Genomic DNA, 24,661 nt, shown 5'->3' with positions numbered 1-24,661 from the left:
TGCCGTACAGCCGCTCATCGTGTTCAGTCAGGCTAGCAAAGAAAAGAGACAGAAGCCCTTTAACCACAACAAAAGTCTCACGGTTACGGGACTGTACGCTAGCGGCACAGAAGCTAGCATGAAGTGGTTTTACACCGCCCGCACACACTACTTACCAGCTGGTGTTCGGGGTTTTGTCGTACTGAGACACAAGCAAAAAAAAAAAGTGACCGAGGCCCACGTGTTGGTACGGCGAACCGGAAGTTTTACAGCTGTTTGTCTTTCGGTGCGTTTCGTTCGCGGTTTTATTCCTTTGTTCGGTCGCATACACGATGTGCGAGCAAAAGTGTTTCGAAAGGACACATTCCACGAGGATTAAGCGAATGGAGGAAATAGACGGAAAAAAAAGAAGGAAATACATAGGCCTACATCCGGCGGTAAACGGAAATCTAAAGCATCGTTTACACACATGCACGTGCGTTTGGTTGAGATAGCAGGTTGGTGAGGTTGTACAGCCAAGAATGGTGAGAATGCGGGACCAGGAAATCACACCGGTACACACGGGTGGGGTTAAAACAACAAGAAGCCAACGGCAAGCCAAGATTGCGAGCGGAAGCTCACCCCGTATGTAAACATGACAGGCAAGATTAATGATTAATCATCAAGATTCATTCCCGGGGTGGATGTCCTTTCCATTCGGCGGTGTGTTGCCTTTCCCACTCACTCGGCCGGGGTGGATTGTTGTGCAAATGGATGGAAGAAAATAAAACCAAAAAAAAAAAAGGCACATAAAAAGGAAAGCAATGTTAGTCGAGACGGGGCGTTTTCCCCAAACAGCGTCAATCCATGTTGCTGCCTTCCCCATTCGTTATAGTTGCGGCCTTCTACGTCCGAATGCTAAAGGCAACACGGGATAGTAGTAACACACCATTTTTGCTTGTTTTTCTTCATTTTAACAGAGCTTGGGGGAGTTTTTCCCATCCAAACGGAAACTAAATGTAGTACAAAATGTCCACGAGCAAGAAATTGAGCTAGAAGCAGATGGAGAAGGGGGGCTTTGGAGGAGTTTTTCTTACCGGGTGAAACATTTCTTTAACTTTTCCGTTGGTTTCGTTTCGCTTCAAGTTTTTGCTTACAATTACACTTTTCTTTTTTCTTCCGTAAGTTGTGCGATTGTTTCTTTAGTTGTGCAAATGCCGACACTAAGAAGCGGAACTAGTTTTACGTACTGCACGTTGTGGAGGAATGTGTATTTTTTGTTTTTGTTTCGTGTTGTTTCAATTCAAACCGTGTAACAGTTGTAGCAAAGGCGCCTGTCAACAGCAACACATTTGTAGATCTCGCATGTCTTCGGCTTAGTATCACAACGCAAACATCGGTTATCACTGTTTAAGTGGAGGATTGAGAGTTTGTTTTTTTTTTCTGAGACATTTTCTACGCTTGGCAGGACGAATCTTGAGCTGTGAGAAGTGTAAGCCAATAAGACAAGAAACTTATTACGTTCGCAAGAAACAGTTGTTTTTTGATTATGATTTTTTTTATGAATTTTGATTATGTGCCCCACTGTCTCTCTTGCTAGCTCGGTGGCAGAGTTTGTGGGACACAGGAGGTTTTTACATTTGAACACGCCACAAGTGCCTTTCATACCTTGGTTCTATGACACCTCAGGAGATCGTGCAACCATTCGTATGATGTCTAGGTATGTCTAATGGCGTCTAATGGCTTCGGAGCGAACAGCACAGATCGAATTTTTACAATAAATACAAGACTGCACGACCTGCTTTCTTAAAAGTAGTTCAGGTCATTGATAAGTAGCCAAACATTCCCATATAGGATCTGCTGGGAAACCCAGATGAATGTTACCATGAGAACCATCTTCGATTTTTGCAGTACGAATGGATTATCATTGCGATCCTCTATCATGCCTTCCCCCATTTCTTCCTGTTTGTCTATCTTATACGTTTTGTGCCTCGCTTGTACGAGTGAGGATTTCCAAATGGGCGAATGAAAGTCCATTGAGATGCAGCACAAACCAAACGTTGCTGCCCCCACCGAAGCACGTAATAGACAAGTTAGCTGAAAAATAAAATGAGGTCACTCCTAGAGATCCAAGCTACGATACATCGAATTTAGATACGGACCCTCACTAAGGGTTGTGTTCGACAACGAAACGACTGAATAACAGATGAACAGCCAAGAATAGGTTGTCTCCCCACGATATAGATTCTCTATATGAACAAGATCTTGACTTTGGACGACAGAACAACATACAACAAAACAATAAAAGCGCACCAAATGCTTCACAATTAAAATCAAGAGAGCTTTCATCTTAAAAAAAAAGGTTTTTTTTTCCTTTAGACAGCCGTGTAGAACTATTTATTTTATTTTATTTTATTTATTTTGATCCGTAAGAGCAATTTGAGTGTGCTGATATTTAATTAATTACAATTTTACCCAATATTGACGATATGTGCTGTTTTTCGAAGCAATTGCATACTGTCAGGGACTCAGAAACTTCGAATCTTTCGTCAGGTAGGTGGAGGTTTCATAATAGTGCAACTTCATTTAACTGGTTTCTTTTCAATTTTTTTAATGCACTATGAGCCTGAGCAAAAGACGGTCAGTTAATTTTGGGAAGTGAAGGAACTTTTCACAAAAAAGAAGCAAAAAAAAACACACAAATCGAACAAATGTGCAATGATTCGTACCAGATTCAATCCTTTCCGTTCGAAAGCCACACACGACTCTATCTTAAACTTTTCCCAAAAACCACACTCCTCCATAAGTGAGTTTTTTTCCAGCGTGCAAACGTGGCCAGTGTCCGAAAGTCCAACGAAAAACTTTTCCCTCTGAGTCGCTCACTCGGTGCTCGGTCCACTTCCTGGTCTGGACAATAGGACTGAAACTTCAACCGTTTGTCTATTTTGTCCCTTTTTTCAATTTCTTTCCTCCATTTTGGCGATTTCTTTGTTATCAAAATGAAGAAGTGATTGCGGAATGCCATCAGGAGGTTGACTACGATGGGACCTAGCCCATCTTCCTGCAAGGCTTTGCAGCTTCAATTTCCACCGAGCAATTGGATGGAAAATTTGGTTTTTGGGAGAAAAAGCGAGAGAAAAAAAGCTAACGAAGCTTCGCATCCAACAGCCAATGGCATAAAATTGAGCGATCCTTCCCGTAAAACTGACTGTGAACCAGGCGCCTAAATTCCTAAGGCCTAAATTCCTTTACTTGGAACGATTTCATCACTTAAACAATAGACCAATTAGTCGCATGAGCGAAAAGTTGATCAGTTCGCGAACATGCGTGTGCTTGGGACCGAACCACACGACTGTAAAGCGCTTCGACCAAAACCAAACCGCACGGAGGCAACGTGACCGCTTGCCGACGGAAAGAGTGTTCGGACGGGCGGACGCAGAAGCGCTGCAGTGTCGCGGCACCGGTAGGAAAGTGCCGGACATCCGGACATTCCGGGGCGCACAGCCACGAATCAAAACCCGTCTTCAAAGTGACAGAAAGACGAATTAGAGCAAGCAGCAATTCAATTAAAACTTTGCCTTTATCGAACACTACTGCCGGCCAGCAGCCATCGGTCTCCGCTGACGTTTGTGCTTGTGCAACCGTGCTGGTTAGAAGTGTGTGTGTGTATGTGTGTGTATGTGTGGTAGGAATGCATTCGTATGTGTGATTGTATGAGGTGTTGAGGAAAATTTTGTGGTTCAAACGAAATTCTTTTCTAGGTGTTCCATCTTGTTCATGTCGGAAGGAACCTCAAGATGAATTGCTTTCATGTTCTGCCAGCGCTGGTATTTGAAACAGTGTTAAATATGAGCTGTAAGATTAATGATTCCCAGAACAATGAACACTCATGGTGTTGCAAATATAGTTAGTTAAATTGTAAACTATTATAAACAAGCTGTTCTATGTCTTTTTGTGGATAAAAAAAAACTATTAGAAGCAACACTCAAATAAGGTACAAATTTTGCTTTTCTTAGCTAGTTTTCCACGTTCCCCTTCCCCCCCCCATATTAACTCATTTTGTATGCCAGAAAAGAGGTTACATGAATCGATTCTCATAGAGTTGGCTCATGATTAGCAGCACGGTAATTGTGAGTAAAGCGAGTGAACAACCAGGCGCCTCCATTCTCACACTCACCATGGAGACGCACCATCGTATCCTTCGGAGAAGTTAAACGAGTTGGCCGAACTCTATTTAACTTCACTCACGTCAAATAGTCAGACAACTCTTATCATTCAGCAAGAGTGGCGAGTGGAGCGAAAAAAAAAAAACTTAAACTAAAAAACAATCTTTTGAGCGTATAATAAAATGTGGCCGGAAGTGGTGGGGCGGATCCCAAGAAACTCGAACTCGAATCAAAATCCACCGAAGCGTAGCTGCTGGGAAGCGGCCCGAGCGTAATTTTAAATTTAAGTTTTCGGTGTTATTTTAGTTCTTGCTTCCGTTGCATGTTATTATTTGTTTTGTAGCGCTGTAGTGCACCATTGGCGTGGCGCTTTGCTACGCGTGTGTATGGTGCTATATTTTGCTGCAGAAAAACTTTCCCATCCTTTTCCAACCACCTCCATTTCATTAGGTTTCTTTTGTAGTTTTGTAGTGATTTTGTTTGTTTGTTTTATTCGTTCGTCACTCGTTCTGGGAAGGATATGGGTGTGTTTGTGTAAAGTATGATGAACAGCACAGTCTATTTGAGGTTGATGGAGAACACAACAAACCATCTCTATCAGGACTAGTGAGAAAAACCGGTGGCACACAAATAAAAAGGGGAATGTGCTAGAAAACTATCGTTTGATATCGTACTTCAAGGGTTTCGGATGCTAGCAAATAGCTTTAAAAGAAAAGGACGGAAAAACATTCTACATCCCATAAAAGAACAAAAACATTCTTTTCACTCCTATTGTCTTTGGGAGAGTTGTTCCGTTACGAACGATTGAGATGCCGCATCCGGTTTCTCCTTTTTACTTGTGTTCAGTGTATCATCCCACACACACAATTGCATGAAAATGGAAGAAAAAGTGAAGAAAATGTGTAAAAGTAAAAGCACAGTGAAAATTGGTACACATTTTCACTTCATTTGCAATGCAATAATGGTGGGAAACGAGAGCCTACGAGTTACACTATTACACGAGGCAATTGATCGGGCCGAATGTAAAGGTCTCTCCCTCTCTGTGTACATTATTTAACACTTGCTCTAACAAACCATTTCATGCGCGTTTGAACTCCCGATTCGGTAGGGGTTTTTTTTCTATGTTTATATTAAACCCTGCTACAGTGAAAAAATGCTGCTACAGAATATTCAGCATTTATAAAGCATATTTTAATTAACAACAGATGAGCCTTCAGATGGCTCTTTATTTTTATTTTATAAACTAAAAGCGCATCACATTCTGTTGTTCAAGAATTTTATATACTTTCAGTAAAATTATTGGAAAGTCCACTAATTCTTTCGATGGAACTAAGGTGAAACCACACAGTCTGAAGTCCCAAAACAATAAACTTTCAAATAAACTTTCGTGTTCAAACGTGTTCAAACGAATAGCAAACAGGTCATGGTGTTTATGTAAAAAGTAGGTTGCAAGATTGTTTATGTGTGTGGTTTTTTTTAAAGAATATAAAGTGTATTACAGTTCATTTAAAATAAAAAAAAATCATTTCTGTAATGTTACTTTTCATCATTTGATAAAGAGATTTTTTGTCGATATAAATTTAATTTTTGTCAAGTGATAAATTAACACTTTTCATACACTTTCCAGCAAAGTATGTCGAAATCTATTAAAATTACTCACAAATGCGTTTCTGAACTATAAAAGAATCAATTTTTATGTTCGTTTCAGGCTTGTTCCAGAAGTTTATAAGAAAGATTTACATTTTCAGTAGCAATGAGTAGTTATGCTGAATTTCCAAGTGTTTTTAAAGCCATACTATAGAATGGTAGTAAATTTAGACTTAAAATGAAATTTATTAGTAAATGAAATAATCAAACCAATAACAGTATACTACAATTTCTTACAAATTTGTATAAAAACATTTATTACGTAGAAATGGAAAACTTCAACAAATAATACAAACTATGCTAGCTAGACTACAGCAGCTTTGAGCAGAAAATTAGCAGCCGCTATACGCACGACCACAATTGTACATTAACTGAGAACAAATCCTCTTTCTGTATGCCTTCGTTTGTATATTTATGTCTACCGGGTTTGGGGTTTATACAGAGCCACCTATTCTGTCTGTCCATGATAGGTCTGTATTTACTCGTGAAAATAAGAAAAGCAGTATCAATTTTTCAATCACATACACATAACTCCCAGGTCAGATGGGAGGTCTGGGAGAAGCAAAGAGAAACAAAGCAAAGGTTAAAACGGTTAAAAAAGCTCACGGACAGTTCCGGTGTATGTGCGTGTGTGAGAGGCGTTTTTTTTCCTTTATCAATTTCCAATCGGCCATATATCTTGTGCCGTGTATTTTTCTTCGACACGGCTCACTAGGTCTTGGCACTGGAGAATTTTTCGCTTTGCTTGTGTGCGGATATACATGAACAGAACGGATCCAGGTTGTCTTTCACCTGAAGGTAAGAATCCTTTTTTGCAATCACACACATACACACGAGAGGACTCGATAGCAGGCGGGAACGGATTGGAAGGTAAACGTTTGTTCTGCTACAGGTGAATGCGTTCGCTTCTGATTGTAGGTCTCCAATGTATTATTCACCACCCCCTTCTCCACATCACTTGTCCCTTTTCTTGTGCCACCTAGGCAGTAGACAATGTTTATTCTTTCGCTGTGTGTGTGTGTTTGTGGGCTCTCGTTTCGGCAAAAGTGTGGCTCCCAAAACACGGCGGAAAAAGTGGGATGCGATTGAGGTTAAAGTTGAAGATCGGTTCAAGAACAACAAATCTTGCAACCCTTGTGCCCATCCGACCGCCCGTCACTCCTCCCCCCCGGGGCATTGTATTATGAGACGAGCGACGAGTAAACAGGCATTCGTTGAAACAACCCATTTCCAGAGCCTGGCGCGGGCACACGGGCTTTGCCAGCCTGCTGTCGGCATTCGTTTGTTGAGATTTTATGGTTTCTTTCTTGGTAGCATTCCGATGCGCATCCCATCTTTCCCGTGAACGCTCGGTACACATGCAAAATGTCACCCGTTTGCCATTGCGTTCGCTGAAGGGGTTGTTTTTCTCTCCCTTACTGCTTCTCCATGGTACCACCATTCCCTCGAGGACACGCTTTACATCGTTCGGCTTTGCTCAGCCCAATATTCTCCTAACGTTTCACATTTCTACCGGGTGAAGAACCCACACTGTCACATTGAAAAGTGAAGAAAGTAGAGTTCGAGTGGAGTACCAAAGAAGAAAAAAAATGCTGGTCCGCCCTTCCCGTCGCTAACCGGGTGCCATCCACCATCGAAGGTTAAGGTAAACAGACACCTCATCCTCGGTTGGAAGAATTCTTCCGCGCGTCAGTTTTTGCACTAGATAGAATGCTATCGCAATCGCTTTGCTTAGGAAACCGCTGGACAAATGTTTGAGCAAGCACCAACCGTGCTGGGTTGATGTGGAACCTGCTGCTTGCTGTGTCCGCTGGGGGGATCGTGCAAACACTTACGATACTTTTTTTGTTGTTGTTCTGCTTATGGTTTGGTTGCGATTTAAAGCATTGGTATGATGGCAGATTTTTTTGTTGATGTAGAATTTGCTTTATAAAGGAACTATTGATAACACGTTGCTATAGTGCATCGAGAAGTTGTATTTTAATATTTGCTTTACACAAAACAAAAAACTGCCTTGTAGATCACCAAACAAGATTGACAACAAGCAATCAGTGGTGGATTAACCTATGGAAGAAGTGGGCGACCGCCGGTGGCCTCACCAGTCAGGAGAGCTTCGTCGGCCTGCAGGGTCTTGGCTGCCAGGGGCGCCTTGTTAGTTAGGGAATCTTTTCAGTCTTAAAATGACTAACAACAAGCCTCCAACTCGCCACTCCCTGCAAGAGCAGTTCTGAAACGTATCCGAGCCTAGTCTATGGCCCTGGCTAGGGACCCTGCTGCCTCGTTAGTTCATTTGTGAATGGCAACGACCGCGTAGGCCAACAACGAAATTCGAATGGTATACGAAACTCGAAAATACCACGTAGCTGGATAGAACAATCATCATTACCGAGGAAGGGTCTTGAATGGGATTTGAACCATGATTCTTTTACGCGAAGTTTGGCGCCACTATTTCCTTTACAACCCGTTCTGGCTGCCCGGTAGAAGAAGACTGCTAGCTTGGCGTCCAAATAAAACTCCCGTCGGCTCAATATCCCACAGTACCACGCCGAGTGTGACTTTCCAGGGGTATCAGATAACTATATCCCTATACCCTGATCTATGCTGAACTATACACCTCAATGATAGTCGGTGGTTTGCTAAAAGTTTCCACAATAGCATCGCCAATTCACGGAAGGTGACTCCGAGTGCATACTTGCCTTGGAAATGCTGTCCATCTTCATTCGACGAACGATTTTTGTGAAAATGTTGATTTGATCTTTGAAAAAAAAAGTCTGTTGAGTAAGAACCTTTTAGCATTTTCAGAACAAGTCCATCAGCTAGACACATCTGTTCGGTAACGTGATGGAAGAGATCCATCCATTTAGCCTTCTTGGAAGATCTTATTGTTGAAAACAGTGTGGAAGGTTACCGCAAACAACAAACCATGGTGTGTGGTAAAAAAGCTACCGTAAGTGTAAAAATAAAATGCATTATTGTAGTTCCAAGTACGCAAATTAGGTTAACCGGCACGTACTTTCTAGCTAAAGTATATTTTTAAAATAGCTTTTAACATCATCTTCAGATCGTTCGCGTGGGAATAAGTTAATAAACCGAGAATGAGTAGAGCGAGGATTATGAAGGCTGCTACGGGTAAGCAGTATTTCTTACCCAAACCAAGATCGACAAATAATTACAAAGAACCTTCATCCTCACCGGTTCATAAACAGCTCAATCATCGATAAGCGTGCAACTTTAAAGCCCACCATACAACACATACACATTGCACAATTTGCTTCCCATTCCCAAGCAAAGTAATTGAGCGCTTAAAATACCAAATTTAGAGCGTTTTTTTTATCATCATCGCACGTTTCCGAAACGAATCGCTCCTCCCAAATCGAACGCAATGCTGTTTGCTTTGCTGCTTCAACCGCTTCAATTTGATTTTTGGTAAGCTTCTCTACCGTTTTAGCTTTCTTTCGGTTCGCAAATCAAACCACTTTACTGTGCCATTTAAATTTGATCTTTTTTTGTTGCTTGCGTTGTTGTTTGCGCTACCGCTTACCCATGACGGCTAAATGGTTCGATTTGATTTAGCTGTACTACCCTGTTCGTTGTACGATCGTGTTGAAAAAACCCGACAGTAACGAAAACCGGGGTTTTTTTCTGTCAGGACGCACGCGGGTTTGCCAGTGAATGGTACTGTTTGTTTGTCTCACTTTAATTCGGTTGTGGGGTAATATGTTTGCTCGTTCGAAAAGCGAACGTTGACTGCTGGGAAAGGTAAAGCTGGTAATGTGCTGAGTGGAGTAGATTTTATTTTTAACGGATCTAGGCAGAATCCTGTGACAGCCAGGACATGCATAATAAGAAGATCGTTAGGAGATGATATAAAATAAACCTCCAACAAATTATCCAACAGCAAACTTGGTACGTACACGGCACATAAGGATGTAATAAGTTATAACTAATTGATTTGTAATGATTTATAATAATATGCTTAATTCTTTCACAAATGTCTAAAAGACTGGCTCAACGGATCTATCCTCTGTGCGTAAAAGCTATGTCAGAGATTTGAGCCTCCAGGACCAGCTAGAGCATGTCATTACCATGGGTTATCTTCTGATGGGCCTTTTGAAACACCTAGCGTGTGGTCTCGAGGACCCGGTCTCCATGTTACTGTACTGCTCCTTAGATAAACTCACCGACTTTGCTAACCTGTCTGAATTTCTACGTCCCGGCAAGATCGCTCCGGGATAGACCATCACTTGACGTAGATGAACGCCATACCCGTTGCGGGTCCTCACAGATCCTTCTCTGGTTGTGAGGCGAACACTGAAAGTTGTCTGAGATAGTTTTTAAATTGTATTCGTCTACACTATATAATTGCGTTAAACGTTAACAAATTAACGTACTATCAATAATTCTTGTAAGCCATGCGATAACTGGCGTGACCCAGCAGGTTATTAAGCCAAAAAGAAGATAATCTTTAAGGTAAGTTATTTTTTAAATTACTTTTTATTCATTTAGGAAGGCCAGTACCGAATGGCTATTTAAGGCAATGGCTCTACGAATGGGAGCGAGGAAGCTAAATTACCCTTTTTTGGTTTTCAAACTCGAGTGCGCTTCTTTAATATTTCAATACTAATTCAAGCTACTCTTCCAAACCCAAAGGCAATTTTGCATCATGCATTGCCTACCGAAAAGAAAGGGCCGTTTAAAATGGTTGAATTACGCAAAGTACACTTCAAAGTACACAGGCTCTGGTCTTACCTTGCTGCAGAGAATAGTTTTTTTTTTTTCGATCGAAAAGGCCCATAGTATAGCAGTTTTAATCTGTTCACTCTCACATTTTCTTTCACTTTTTTGCAAACTTTCGCATTTACTATATATCCGACGGTTTTTTCTTCGCCAAAATGCAAAGCAGAAGGGGTTGATTTTTGTTGTACGAAACAAGAAAAAAAAGAAGCAACAACAGACGCACCTTGAATAAAATAGAGAGGAAAACGTAAAACCCACCAGCAAACTCTTAGCTGTGCCCATTTTCTAAATTAAAAAGTAACCTGTAAAATATATTCACGAAAAGGGGCTGGCTGTGATATTTGGAGGAAATTTGAATAGGAAAGTGTACACCTTTATCGCTGGTCGGTTTGCAACTGTATATTCGTTTGTCCTTTTTTGTATATAATATTTCATGCAGTTCATAATTCGTGTAGATCGAGCAGTTTCTAACGTCGAGTAGTTTATAACCTAATCTTAGTTTCCTAACGCTTTGTTTTATGCAATTCAAATTTATGTTCGAAAATAATTATTCTAATTCCAACATAACCAGTTAACCACGTTCCGATGAAAAGTGTTCCCTTCTGTTAGTCGTCTCCCGGGTGGTAGGGGTTTCTTCTTCTTATTTTCTTTTGGCAGGTCAGGGTTTGAGTTTCGTAAGCAAAAAGGGCGCATCCCAGCATCCAAACCAAACCGGCGATCGTTTGTGCCGGGGAAACTTTCGTGGAAAATTCGCACTCGCCTTGCTGGTCTGTTTTATTTTCTTCGTTGCTGCTCTACGACTGTTGTTAGCAAATGGCCGTTCAATGGTCGAAACCCGTGAACCATTATTTTACTTGTGCGTCCCCATTGACCGTTTGCCTTCCCTGGTGCCTGGTGGGTTAAGCACCGGCGACTGCACTGTGGCCGTTTCTTCCCGTATTCTTTCCATTGTATCTTTGCCACATCTTCTCGCTCCCTCAGCACGGCGAGAGTGCAATAATCCATTATTATTCCATTTTCTTCCGGGAATTCCGATGGGTTAACCACAGCCAAATGGGTTTTCGACGAGGCGCTAACTTCACCCAGCGCATCTCCTCTGTTCCACTGTTGGTGCGGTTTCATGCCGTTCGTTGATGTTGCCGTGCTCGGAGTGGAGTGCATGATTGGCTCCATCGCTGCTTGTGCAGTTGCCCTGACGCCACACACACATACACACACAAGCTCCGACGGTGCGCTGGTAAACGGTGCATTGAGTTTAAGAAGCAAGCGAAAAGATTGCCGATCCTCGATTCCTGACTCTTTGCTTCGCTCCAGAATGGCAGAAATTCATTTTTCAACTATTACTGAACACAAAAAAAACAGAGATTCCGGAAGGATCCCGCTCTACCCTTTCGCAACCTTACGGTGTGTCTAGGCCACTACGGACGGACGTACTGGTCGCGTGGACTTCATTGTGGTTTCGTTAGTCAGCGGAAAGTTGTGGAAAATGTACGGCGCGTGATACCGATGCCGAAGGTCACATCATTCTTCTCTCTTTGCCGGCAGCGTTCCAGCTGACCGGCGCTACCGGGCGGAGTTTTCGGACGACTGGTCAGCCGTTTTGTTGACGTTCGTTCTACATTTTTGGTGGTTTCCGCCGCATTTTCACTGCATCTCAATCCATTCAACTAATGGACACCAATGTGTATGTGTGTGTGTATGCCTCGGTGATGATAATATTTTTTCTGTTCTCCTTCCATCGGGGCGAACGTAACCTGGCGTACGAAAAAATGGAAAGCTTACGCTTGTGCTCTTTTGGCATTTCTCGTGAAATCTTACAGTTTGAAGGTTGAGTTTGGGTGCTCTTGTTCCTTTGTGGGTTGGCATTGGTGGTTTTATTCCATTAGCAAAAGCGATCATCATCATCATCCATGATCAATCAATTCAATAACGGAATGGTTTTATCTTGCTAAAGGTTCTTAGTCAAGTGTAACACTTGAGAATGTTACGCACCGTGTTGAAGCGCTGAAGTTTTAGAAAAACTCTTTAAAAAGCTTAATTCGTAAAAACGGCTTATTTCAGATGGGGATGAAATGGATGTTGCCTGTAAACAATAAAGATGTGCTTCAAGTATTTAAAACATTTCTGAAATGGTTCTTTCAACAATGTGGGTGTTTCGTCCTAACCCTACGTTGTGTTCAATTATTATGTTATACTGTGATGTGGTATTTAATAACCTTGGTTCCTTTTATATTTTACACTATTTTACACTTTTAGACATTTATTCACAATGGTACATATTATTCACTCCGCTACTAGCCCTCGTGAAGCTATGTTTGGCTGCGGGGCCGATTTGTGTCTACTGGGCCGAATGGTTGGCTGATTGACCGATTTACACTTTTTGATGGTTGTCGTTGGTTGGTTACTTCGCTAACAACTGCTCTACATGATCTTCCTTCTTCTAGGTTTCTAAGGCAACTGTTCTTCCCTGTTCTGGGTTTGAAAGCCAACTGATCTATGGTCATATGTTAGTATGTTAGTTAGTTAAATGTTCTAAGGACATTGAAAGCTTAAATAGACAGTATATCCTTTTCCGCATGTTGTCCCATTCTGTCCAGGATACCTTACAGTGCAATAGGAATTTTTGTTGCTTTCCTATTTGCTTCCTTTTTTTTCGTTTATTTATATAGGCTTTGAGTCTTAGAGACTACATTCGCCTTTATTTGCTTCCTATTCCTATTCACAGATTTAAACATTACTGTTTTTGTATTTCTGTTTGATTTCAATTCCTCCCTTGTTGCATTCCGGGCTCGACATCGATTCTATGCTTTCCCTAAACTTGTATTCTTGCATTTGGTCCCCAAATCATTGTCTGTCCCCACTCCTTAGATGTAACTTTTTGTTTTGTTTTTTTTCAACCTACTTATGGCAGAAAAAAAAAACAAATGAAAATGAAACATGAGACATGAAAATTGCCCGTTCGACCGGACCCGCTCGCGCATCATTCAGCATGCTGGACACAGAATGCTTTCTGCGAATCGGTTCATAATGTTGTTATTGTTGGTCTGCAAACATGCTGCGCATATTGGCCATTGACAATGATGCTCGTCGCAAGCTTTAACGGGTAAACAATTAAGATGTACTCCATTGTGTCTACTTTACCATCCTGGATATTGATTCCGGATTAGCACGATTAAACGAATGGTATGAAACGAAATAATAATGTTTCTAATGTGTCTTGTGAGACACAACAATGGGATTATTTTTTTTGTACGGCAATGAAGATCCTGACCTACTTAAAAAAAATCATGTAATTACAGCAAATATTGAATGTCATGCTTTAACACTATCCTTTGAAGATGTAATGAAATTTTTTTCAAGGAGTAAGCGACCCAGGCTTTGCCCACGAAGACATATAATTATGTGGTTGGTCACAAGTTCACAATAAAAAAATAATTTTTATTGATTACAAATGGCACCACGCGGTCCCACTTCCTAACTATGACAAAACTAGAAATGAAAATGAGGCCCTGAGCTCTATGTTCCCTGTTCTTTTATAACTATCGCGAAGGGACAAATTATAATCAGGCATTCTTATCGTGGGGAACGGGCTGCTGGACGATCGCCAATCTGCAGAGGGGAGTTGGCTTCCGTTGAACTGTTGAAGGAGAATCGGACTCTCAGGAATGCATCTGTTTCCGTGGGGGAGAAGATTGTCCGTTGGCCGATGACTAACGCGATCGCGAGGAGAATCGAACTCTCAGGAATGCATCTGTTTCCGTAGGGGAGAAGATTGTCCGTTGGCCGATGACTAACGCGATCGTTCCATTGGGGCTGGATTCTGACGTACGGATGATACTTGTTGAGACATCCAACTTCCGTAGTGAAGAATTTGTTTCCGTTGATCGAAGCGAATGAACGTATGAGAGTCAACGTTGACTACGCGTGTAACATAATTCCTCCGGGGGCAGACTGAAGTTCGTCCTCGAAATTCTCTACTTTTTTTGCTTTACGTTTTCGTTTTGCGTTTGTAGATTTTTCTATAACGATTCTCATAGAAGCTTTTTTCTTCCAAAATACGATCACTACAATTGTGAGAATTATGATTGCAATCAATGTACTTCCAAATATTGAAAATGTCACTACTGTATGAGAATACTGTTTCAATGCTATGTGGTTTATTTGTTTTCTATTATTCATCGTTTCGTCATGGATCTTTGTTATGTCTGGCTGATGAATAACGTTCCACTTCATCTTAAGATTGGTAAGGGCTCCTTGTAACTCTTTAATGTCGTGAGTTAATTGTTCCGATGTGAATGTATGACTATCCACGATCACTGTGCAATTATCAAATGTGAGAATGAAATTGCCTCGAAGTGTTCTATCATGCGGTCCGCAATCTGATTTCATAATTACATCGTTTCCGTTGTTAATTAAAACCTTGCTGTTACCAATGAGTCTGACACTCGTACTTTTATCTTCAATTGCTTCACAATTGCTTTCTTGTCCTATGATCATCGGTCTAAGACAGCCATCTTCGAAAGGTTTTATGTATTCCCCTAATTGTATGATGTCGAAAGGTTTGATTGTTTCGTAAAGTTGCTGTTCGCTTTTTATAATGTAAGGCGGGATGTTTATCATCTTTGTATTGTTGATTGATAACGGCTCTACTTGAAATATTTTGCAATTACCTTCAACTTTGGGGACTTCTAGTATGTAGAATAGCGTTTTACCTTTCATTGCAATTTTTGGTATTGCATAGTTAAGTGCTTGTTCAGGGAAATCTGTACTGATGCCTTGGTTGTTGATTACTTTTTCTACAGCAAGTATCTCATTTAGTGACAATAGCTTACTGCTCGTTAGCTGAATACGGGTACGAAGTATCGTATCTTCTATATCTTCTAAGACACGATTTGTTGCATCCATGTAAACTAATAGAGTGATTGCATCTATCTCTTGTAGCAAAATTTTCTCTTTCAATGAATGTTTGTCTATGAGCTCGTTAATGGTATGAGTTATTTCCGCAATCTTAGAGTTCATTACGTTGTTTATGCGTACTTGTTCATTGTTTTCGCTTATGAGTTCGTTCAGGGTTGTATTGATGATTCTTAGATCTTCAGCATCTGGTGAACCTGCTAGCCATTTCCATGCTATGCCTATAGTGTCCCATCGTTTGAAACGTTTTACTGGGTTAAGTTGGGTTAGTTTGTTCCTCATCTCCTTGCTTTTGCTTGCTATAAGGTTTGCTATTGGAAGGTTTTTGTTTATCTTGTTAGCTATCTTTTCGAATTTATCAACATTATTTTCAATATTAGACATGTTGATAGGATGAACAATTTTAAGATTTCCTGTCTGAATTTTACAATTTTGTTTTTCTAACAGTAAGACAGGGTCTGCGTTCAGGTTTCGTATGTGCAAGGTTCCTCCTAAGACACTTGTAACGTACAAGAGGCAAAGTAATATGGTCTGCATCTGAAATTATTCAAATGATATTTTACGTGATTAACTTTTTTGACGCTTGATTTTAGATTTATGCCGTTTTATGTTTTTAATATTTTTGAACGTATGTTTATTAGAGCTGTGTATTATCATTGGTCTAGCTCTTGGATCTAGTTTCTTCCTAATATTCGGTTTTATAAATATTTCATCATTTTGTTTTAGTTCTGGTGGATCTTCTCTAGATTCATTTCTTTTAATTTGGATAAGTCTAGCTTTTTCGAGATTTTCTTTTACTTTTTGAAAAAGTTCTTCAGTGTTGGGATAACTATTAGATTGATTAAATATTATCTCGTTAGGAGTATATTTAGTAGATGAATGAACTGAATTATTGTAAAGTGATACGGATATTCCTATCTTTGCTTCCGTACTTGTATCAGGAAATTTATGTTTGTTTGTATTCAATATTTCCATAATTGTTGAATGTGTTTTTTCTACTTGTCCATTTGACTCAGAACTTGATGCGTAGCATAATTCAACATTAAGGTTTGCTAAATAATTTATTAATTGAACCGATCTAAACGTGGTTTCATGATCTGTTATGATTTGAGTGGGTATACTGAATGAAGCAAAGTATTGTGCTAATGCGTTTTTTACATCAGTGAGATTCTTTGTATCCATCTTTATAAGTTGAATGTGCTTTGAGAATGCATCAACTAATGACAAGAAATTTTTGTTATCAATTTGAAAAATATCCATATGGACGCGTTCAAACGGTTTTTCCGTTATCGGTCTTGGTGAGAGTTTAATATTGTATGGCTTTCTTTCATATTTATGCATGTTACAAATTTTGCATGAATTGCAAACTACTTTGATTTTGTAGGCCATTCTTGGGAAAAAGTATGATCTTTTTAATTGGTTTTCAACTTCGGTTATTCCTCTATGTGCTCTATCGTGTTCTTTAGAGACGATTACATCTTGTCTATTTTCATCAGTGACGTCTTCTACAATTTTTTGGGTTAGCACAAAGTGTCCTTTTTGATTGAAATAATCATGATATACTTTTTGTATAATTGGAATTACTTGTTCTGGGGCCATAATAGCGGTTTGTTTTCCATTATGAAATTTCAATAAGCCATCTTTTATGATTGATTCATTGAATGATTCTCTTAAAAGTGTTACTCGTCTGAAGTGTTGGAAAGGGTTTTCAATTAAATCATTTGATTCATCGGCATTTTTAAAAATTATTTGGTTTCTATAATAATTAATTGGCCTTTCAGTGAAATGAATAAAATAATTATCTGAAGTTTCTGCTGAATGAATTGTGTCAGTGTCAGAGTCAATTTCGGATGTTGGTGGATTGTTCATGCGGGACTCTGAAATAGAATCATTTTCGTTAATATTGATATCCATAGGAGATTGATTTTCTCCAGGTTCTGTATTTTTTGTACCTGTAGAAAGATAAGAATCGTTAGAATCATCTTTTCTACTTAATGCATCTGCGACAACGTTAGTTTTTCCTTGTTTGTATTGGATGTCGTAGTCAAAATTTTCTAGTTCAAGTCTCCATCTGAGAATTTTTGCATTTTTAGTTGAATTCTTTATGAACGTTAACGGTTTATGATCCGTTACAAGGGTAAATTTATTTCCATAAAGATAGGGATAATATTTATGGACTGCCCATATTATTGCTAATGCTTCTTTTTCTGTCGTTGAATAATTTGTTTCCGTTTTATTCAACGTTCGGCTTGCAAATGCAATAGGTTTCTCAATGTTACCATGTTTTTGTGAAAGAACTGCTCCTAATGCATAGTTACTTGCATCGGTAGTTAAAATGAGTGGTAATTTAAAATCGGGATACGAAAGTATTTGATCAGAGGTAAGTATGTTTTTTAATTTTTCAAATGCCTTCACATATTGTTCATCTTTAAGATTTACGATCTCTTCCTTTTTCAAATATTTAGTCAATGGTTTTGCTAGTTTGGAATAAACTTTAATAAATCGTCTGTAATATCCAGTCAATCCTAGAAACTGTTTTATTTCTTTTTGATTCTTGGGTAATTTCCAGTTTAAAATTTTATCAATTTTTGAAGGGTCTGGTTTAATACCTTCAGGTGTGATAACGTGTCCAAGAAATTCTGTTTCTTTTCTAAGAAAAGTACATTTATCTAGTTGAATTTTCAAGTTAAATTCAGAGAGTCTTTTCAAAATTGTAGACACATTTCTCAAATGGTTTTTTAAATTATGTCCGATGATGATAATATCATCTAGATATACAAAGCAAATTTTTCCAATAAATTCTTGAAGTATGTTATTCATAGCTCTTTGAAATGTTGCTGGAGCGTTTTTTAGACCAAATGGCATTCGAGTAAATTCGTAATGGCCTTTGTCCGTTGAAAAAGCTGTTTTTGCACGATCTTTTGGATCCATTTCAATTTGATGAAAGCCTGATTTCAGGTCCAAAGTCGTAAAATAAGTTGATTTACCTAGATTATCAAGAATTTCTTCAATCTGTGGTATCGGATATTTATCTTCAATTGTTTTTTCGTTTAATTTTCGATAATCGATGACTATACGAATTTTCTTTTTTCCCGAAGAGTCTGCTTTTTTCGGTACTACCCAAATCGGAGAGGAGTATGGACTTGTGGAATGTCTTATTATTCCTGTGTTAAGCATTTCTTCGATTTGTTCTTCAACATCGTTTTTGAAATGATGAGGGTATCTATAAGATTTAGTGAACGTGGGCAATTCATCTTTTGTAACTATTTGATGTTTTATTGCCGTTGTAGACGATAATTTTTCATTTGGTTTCAGTAAAACTTGCTGATTTTCAACCAAAATTTTTATTAAATGTTGTTTTTCTATAGTTGTGAGATGATTCATTGATATCAACTCAGAAATGTTGTTTTCATTTATTACATTTGTTCCAATTGGTATAGGGGTTAGTGTTTCAAAATTATTCACTTGTAGTGATAATTTCCCATCCAAGTTTATTGGTTTTTGACGATTTGTAATTATTTTTACCGTTGTCTTTTTATCGAATGATCGATACAAACCAGGTTCGATATAAAATCCATCTTCAAATTTTTGATACGTTGGAACAAACCAATCACCATCTGTGTTAGTATTGAGTTCAACGATATAAGTATAAAACTTTGTTTTAGGGTAATATTTCTGGAATTTGATTTTTTCATCTCCAATTGTGAGACATTCTTTCTCATAACTGATTTTTGCCTTATGTTTTGCTAGGTATTCCGATCCTATTAAACCATCAAAAAAGTTGTGAAAATGATATTCATAAAAGGTTTGTGGTGGAACTTTTGCACCAATTAAGTTTGCTGTTCCTTGTTTAGATATTTCCTGAATTCCCGAAATATTTTTAACTTTTACTTTAGCAATAGTTTGCATGTTAGTTACAACGTTAGGTCGAATAATATTTTTATTCGCTCCTGTATCTATCAATAACCTAATTGTTTCTTTAGTCACTTTGTTAGTGCTAGAAATATAAGGGAGATAATTTATGTTTTCTCTTCCCCGTTCTTCGCCCAACAAAAATTTAGGTCTAGGTCTTCCGGTTGTTCGTCGTCTGAAACCTCGTTGTTGTTGATTTGCTTTTTATTGAGGGTCAACTTACTACGCACGGATCCTATTTCCATTGGCTGTGGAGGATTGTTGTGTTTAATTTGGGGTTGATTTTTGTACCCTTCTGTTTTCCTGTATTCTTCGCGAGATTTGTTATCTTCACGCTTGGGGAGATATTTTTTATCATGATATTTTTTTGGTTCCATATTCAACGCTGTTATCTCTCTCGATTGGAATTTGCAAACAAAGGCGTATGCAGCTTCCATATCTTCCGGACAAGCGGCTTGAGCGTACCCAAAGTATGGTTCTCGTAGCCCTGATAAAAATGCAGCCAAAGCATCTTCCTCGATAAATGCGTTAATTGCATCCCAATGTTTGGAATATCGTTCTTTCTGCTTTGCTAAGGTTTTAATATTCTGAACTATTTCTTTGCATTTGTTAAAGTAGCGATGGATTGACATACCTTCCGTCATCCTATTTTGCCACAATTGACTCTTGTAGTAAGTCAATTCTTGTCGGTCACCTAAAGCATTTATTAAGATAGTTTTTACTTCTTCAAAAGAGGTAGGATTTCCTGCCAAGCATAGTATGTCCTTAGCCTTTCCTTCTATCTTGTTAAAAACTGCTGTAGTAAAAATTCGCATTTGTTGTTCAGATACGATTCCATGGAATATTCTCAGCGTACTTTCAGCTGTATCCAACCATGATAATAATTGTTTTTTGTTTCCATCGAATTTTGGTATCGATTTTATTGGATCTGGTATTTTACAAAGGACGTCAAATGTATTGCTAACATTTTGTCCTAAATTTGAAGAGTGTTGCTGAAACTGTAAAGTTTCCACCATTTGTTGCAAATTTGCAACTTGTGCTTTTAGTCCGTCGATTTCCATTTCACTTTCTTCTAAGTGCAGTGAATCAACAAGTGGTAGTCCGGTTCTGAGCGGTACGTGTGAGTACTCTTCTGAATGCTCTGAACTTGAACTGTCTTCTGAATCTGAATCTTTGCCTGTGCCTTTAAGCAGTTCTCTAACTTTATTTAAGGCGTTATTCTTTTTGGAACTCTTCATCAAAGTTCAGTATTCTTTTCAGTTTATGTTTTAACCGTGGGCCCTATCTTGTAGTACTCCCTACGATTGAACGATTTCGTCTATCTCGTAGTGCGAAATTGTTCGAAAGAAACACCTATCTTGTAGTATGTTGCCTTTCCTACTTGCGCGGTCTATCTCGTAGTGCCTTTGTACCCTAGTGCCGTAGTGTACCGTAGTGCCTTTGTACCCTTCTGTTTTCCTGTATTCTTCGCGAGATTTGTTATCTTCACGCTTGGGGAGATATTTTTTATCATGATATTTTTTCATGTAGTGCCTCACAAGGACGTTAGCGAAAAATGATTAAGTTTCAATGCGTATACACTTTCACTTAAACAACACTTTCACTCGCGATTTGTTTTCGAGGGCCCTATCTTGTAGTACTCCCTTCGAATAGAAACAACACCTTTCTAGAAGTGTGTTCTTTCTCTACCTCAGAAATCGTTAAAAGCGGATTTCCAAAGGGACGTAAGTAATCACAATTTCACTTTTTAAATAAAAGAGAATTGAAAATACTTACGATTTTGTAGTCGTGTGCCGGGTTCGTGAATCAACGATGCTGGTACTCCAGGCGGATAGTTATGTGGGGGATCCTCAAATCCTCAGCGACGAAATCGTCTTTTATGCTTGCAGATGCACTTGATACCGTGTATCACTTTTGCGGGATCACTATGTTTTGAGATTATTGGTCTCAAACTAAACCACTTTTTACACAACTAATTCACTTGATTCACTCCGGACGGCTGCGCCAATTATGTGGTTGGTCACAAGTTCACAATAAAAAAATAATTTTTATTGATTACAAATGGCACCACGCGGTCCCACTTCCTAACTATGACAAAACTAGAAATGAAAATGAGGCCCTGAGCTCTATGTTCCCTGTTCTTTTATAACTATCGCGAAGGGACAAATTATAATCAGGCATTCTTATCGTGGGGAACGGGCTGCTGGACGATCGCCAATCTGCAGAGGGGAGTTGGCTTCCGTTGAACTGTTGAAGGAGAATCGGACTCTCAGGAATGCATCTGTTTCCGTGGGGGAGAAGATTGTCCGTTGGCCGATGACTAACGCGATCGCGAGGAGAATCGAACTCTCAGGAATGCATCTGTTTCCGTAGGGGAGAAGATTGTCCGTTGGCCGATGACTAACGCGATCGTTCCATTGGGGCTGGATTCTGACGTACGGATGATACTTGTTGAGACATCCAACTTCCGTAGTGAAGAATTTGTTTCCGTTGATCGAAGCGAATGAACGTATGAGAGTCAACGTTGACTACGCGTGTAACATAATTCCTCCGGGGGCAGACTGAAGTTCGTCCTCGAAATTCTCTACTTTTTTTGCTTTACGTTTTCGTTTTGCGTTTGTAGATTTTTCTATAACGATTCTCATAGAAGCTTTTTTCTTCCAAAATACGATCACTACAATTGTGAGAATTATGATTGCAATCAATGTACTTCCAAATATTGAAAATGTCACTACTGTATGAGAATACTGTTTCAATGCTATGTGGTTTAATTGTTTTCTATTATTCATCGTTTCGTCATGGATCTTTGTTATGTCTGGCTGATGAATAACGTTCCACTTCATCTTAAGATTGGTAAGGGCTCCTTGTAACTCTTTAATGTCGTGAGTTAATTGTTCCGATGTGAATGTATGACTATCCACGATCACTGTGCAATTATCAAATGTGAGAATGAAATTGCCTCGAAGTGTTCTATCATGCGGTCCGCAATCTGATTTCATAATTACATCGTTTCCGTTGTTAATTAAAACCTTGCTGTTACCAATGAGTCTGACACTCGTACTTTTATCTTCAATTGCTTCACAATTGCTTTCTTGTCCTATGATCATCGGTCTAAGACAGCCATCTTCGAAAGGTTTTATGTATTCCCCTAATTGTATGATGTCGAAAGGTTTGATTGTTTCGTAAAGTTGCTGTTCGCTTTTTATAATGTAAGGCGGGATGTTTATCATCTTTGTATTGTTGATTGATAACGGCTCTACTTGAAATATTTTGCAATTACCTTCAACTTTGGGGACTTCTAGTATGTAGAATAGCGTTTTACCTTTCATTGCAATTTTTGGTATTGCATAGTTAAGTGCTTGTTCAGGGAAATCTGTACTGATGCCTTGGTTGTTGATTACTTTTTCTACAGCAAGTATCTCATTTAGTGACAATAGCTTACTGCTCGTTAGCTGAATACGGGTACGAAGTATCGTATCTTCTATATCTTCTAAGACACGATTTGTTGCATCCATGTAAACTAATAGAGTGATTGCATCTATCTCTTGTAGCAAAATTTTCTCTTTCAATGAATGTTTGTCTATGAGCTCGTTAATGGTATGAGTTATTTCCGCAATCTTAGAGTTCATTACGTTGTTTATGCGTACTTGTTCATTGTTTTCGCTTATGAGTTCGTTCAGGGTTGTATTGATGATTCTTAGATCTTCAGCATCTGGTGAACCTGCTAGCCATTTCCATGCTATGCCTATAGTGTCCCATCGTTTGAAACGTTTTACTGGGTTAAGTTGGGTTAGTTTGTTCCTCATCTCCTTGCTTTTGCTTGCTATAAGGTTTGCTATTGGAAGGTTTTTGTTTATCTTGTTAGCTATCTTTTCGAATTTATCAACATTATTTTCAATATTAGACATGTTGATAGGATGAACAATTTTAAGATTTCCTGTCTGAATTTTACAATTTTGTTTTTCTAACAGTAAGACAGGGTCTGCGTTCAGGTTTCGTATGTGCAAGGTTCCTCCTAAGACACTTGTAACGTACAAGAGGCAAAGTAATATGGTCTGCATCTGAAATTATTCAAATGATATTTTACGTGATTAACTTTTTTGACGCTTGATTTTAGATTTATGCCGTTTTATGTTTTTAATATTTTTGAACGTATGTTTATTAGAGCTGTGTATTATCATTGGTCTAGCTCTTGGATCTAGTTTCTTCCTAATATTCGGTTTTATAAATATTTCATCATTTTGTTTTAGTTCTGGTGGATCTTCTCTAGATTCATTTCTTTTAATTTGGATAAGTCTAGCTTTTTCGAGATTTTCTTTTACTTTTTGAAAAAGTTCTTCAGTGTTGGGATAACTATTAGATTGATTAAATATTATCTCGTTAGGAGTATATTTAGTAGATGAATGAACTGAATTATTGTAAAGTGATACGGATATTCCTATCTTTGCTTCCGTACTTGTATCAGGAAATTTATGTTTGTTTGTATTCAATATTTCCATAATTGTTGAATGTGTTTTTTCTACTTGTCCATTTGACTCAGAACTTGATGCGTAGCATAATTCAACATTAAGGTTTGCTAAATAATTTATTAATTGAACCGATCTAAACGTGGTTTCATGATCTGTTATGATTTGAGTGGGTATACTGAATGAAGCAAAGTATTGTGCTAATGCGTTTTTTACATCAGTGAGATTCTTTGTATCCATCTTTATAAGTTGAATGTGCTTTGAGAATGCATCAACTAATGACAAGAAATTTTTGTTATCAATTTGAAAAATATCCATATGGACGCGTTCAAACGGTTTTTCCGTTATCGGTCTTGGTGAGAGTTTAATATTGTATGGCTTTCTTTCATATTTATGCATGTTACAAATTTTGCATGAATTGCAAACTACTTTGATTTTGTAGGCCATTCTTGGGAAAAAGTATGATCTTTTTAATTGGTTTTCAACTTCGGTTATTCCTCTATGTGCTCTATCGTGTTCTTTAGAGACGATTACATCTTGTCTATTTTCATCAGTGACGTCTTCTACAATTTTTTGGGTTAGCACAAAGTGTCCTTTTTGATTGAAATAATCATGATATACTTTTTGTATAATTGGAATTACTTGTTCTGGGGCCATAATAGCGGTTTGTTTTCCATTATGAAATTTCAATAAGCCATCTTTTATGATTGATTCATTGAATGATTCTCTTAAAAGTGTTACTCGTCTGAAGTGTTGGAAAGGGTTTTCAATTAAATCATTTGATTCATCGGCATTTTTAAAAATTATTTGGTTTCTATAATAATTAATTGGCCTTTCAGTGAAATGAATAAAATAATTATC

General features: G+C 38.6%; 3 protein-coding genes across 3 annotated transcripts in view; 2 read left to right on the top strand and 1 right to left on the bottom strand.

Moving 5' to 3' along the window:
* Positions 1 to 24,661, top strand: part of LOC126557604 (protein arginine N-methyltransferase 1) — a 724,795-nt gene that overhangs the window by 222,440 nt on the left and 477,694 nt on the right. The gene's annotated exons all lie outside the window — the stretch shown is intronic.
* The window catches only part of LOC126558034 (cellular tumor antigen p53-like), a 444,866-nt gene that overhangs the window by 267,862 nt on the left and 152,343 nt on the right, over positions 1 to 24,661 (bottom strand). The window lies entirely within an intron of this gene.
* The window catches only part of LOC126558592 (60S acidic ribosomal protein P0), a 321,090-nt gene continuing 316,795 nt past the window's right edge, over positions 20,367 to 24,661 (top strand). Inside the window, exon 1 of the mRNA XM_050214632.1 lies at positions 20,367 to 20,377. The gene's annotated coding sequence lies outside the window, so the exon portion shown is untranslated. The remainder of the gene's footprint in view (positions 20,378 to 24,661) is intronic.

Source organism: Anopheles maculipalpis, chromosome 2RL (assembly GCF_943734695.1).
Source record: "Anopheles maculipalpis chromosome 2RL, idAnoMacuDA_375_x, whole genome shotgun sequence".
NCBI classification, from domain to species: Eukaryota; Metazoa; Arthropoda; class Insecta; order Diptera; family Culicidae; genus Anopheles; species Anopheles maculipalpis.
The sequence above is the reverse complement of the archived record's forward strand: the minus strand, read 5'-3'. Positions and strand labels throughout refer to the sequence as shown.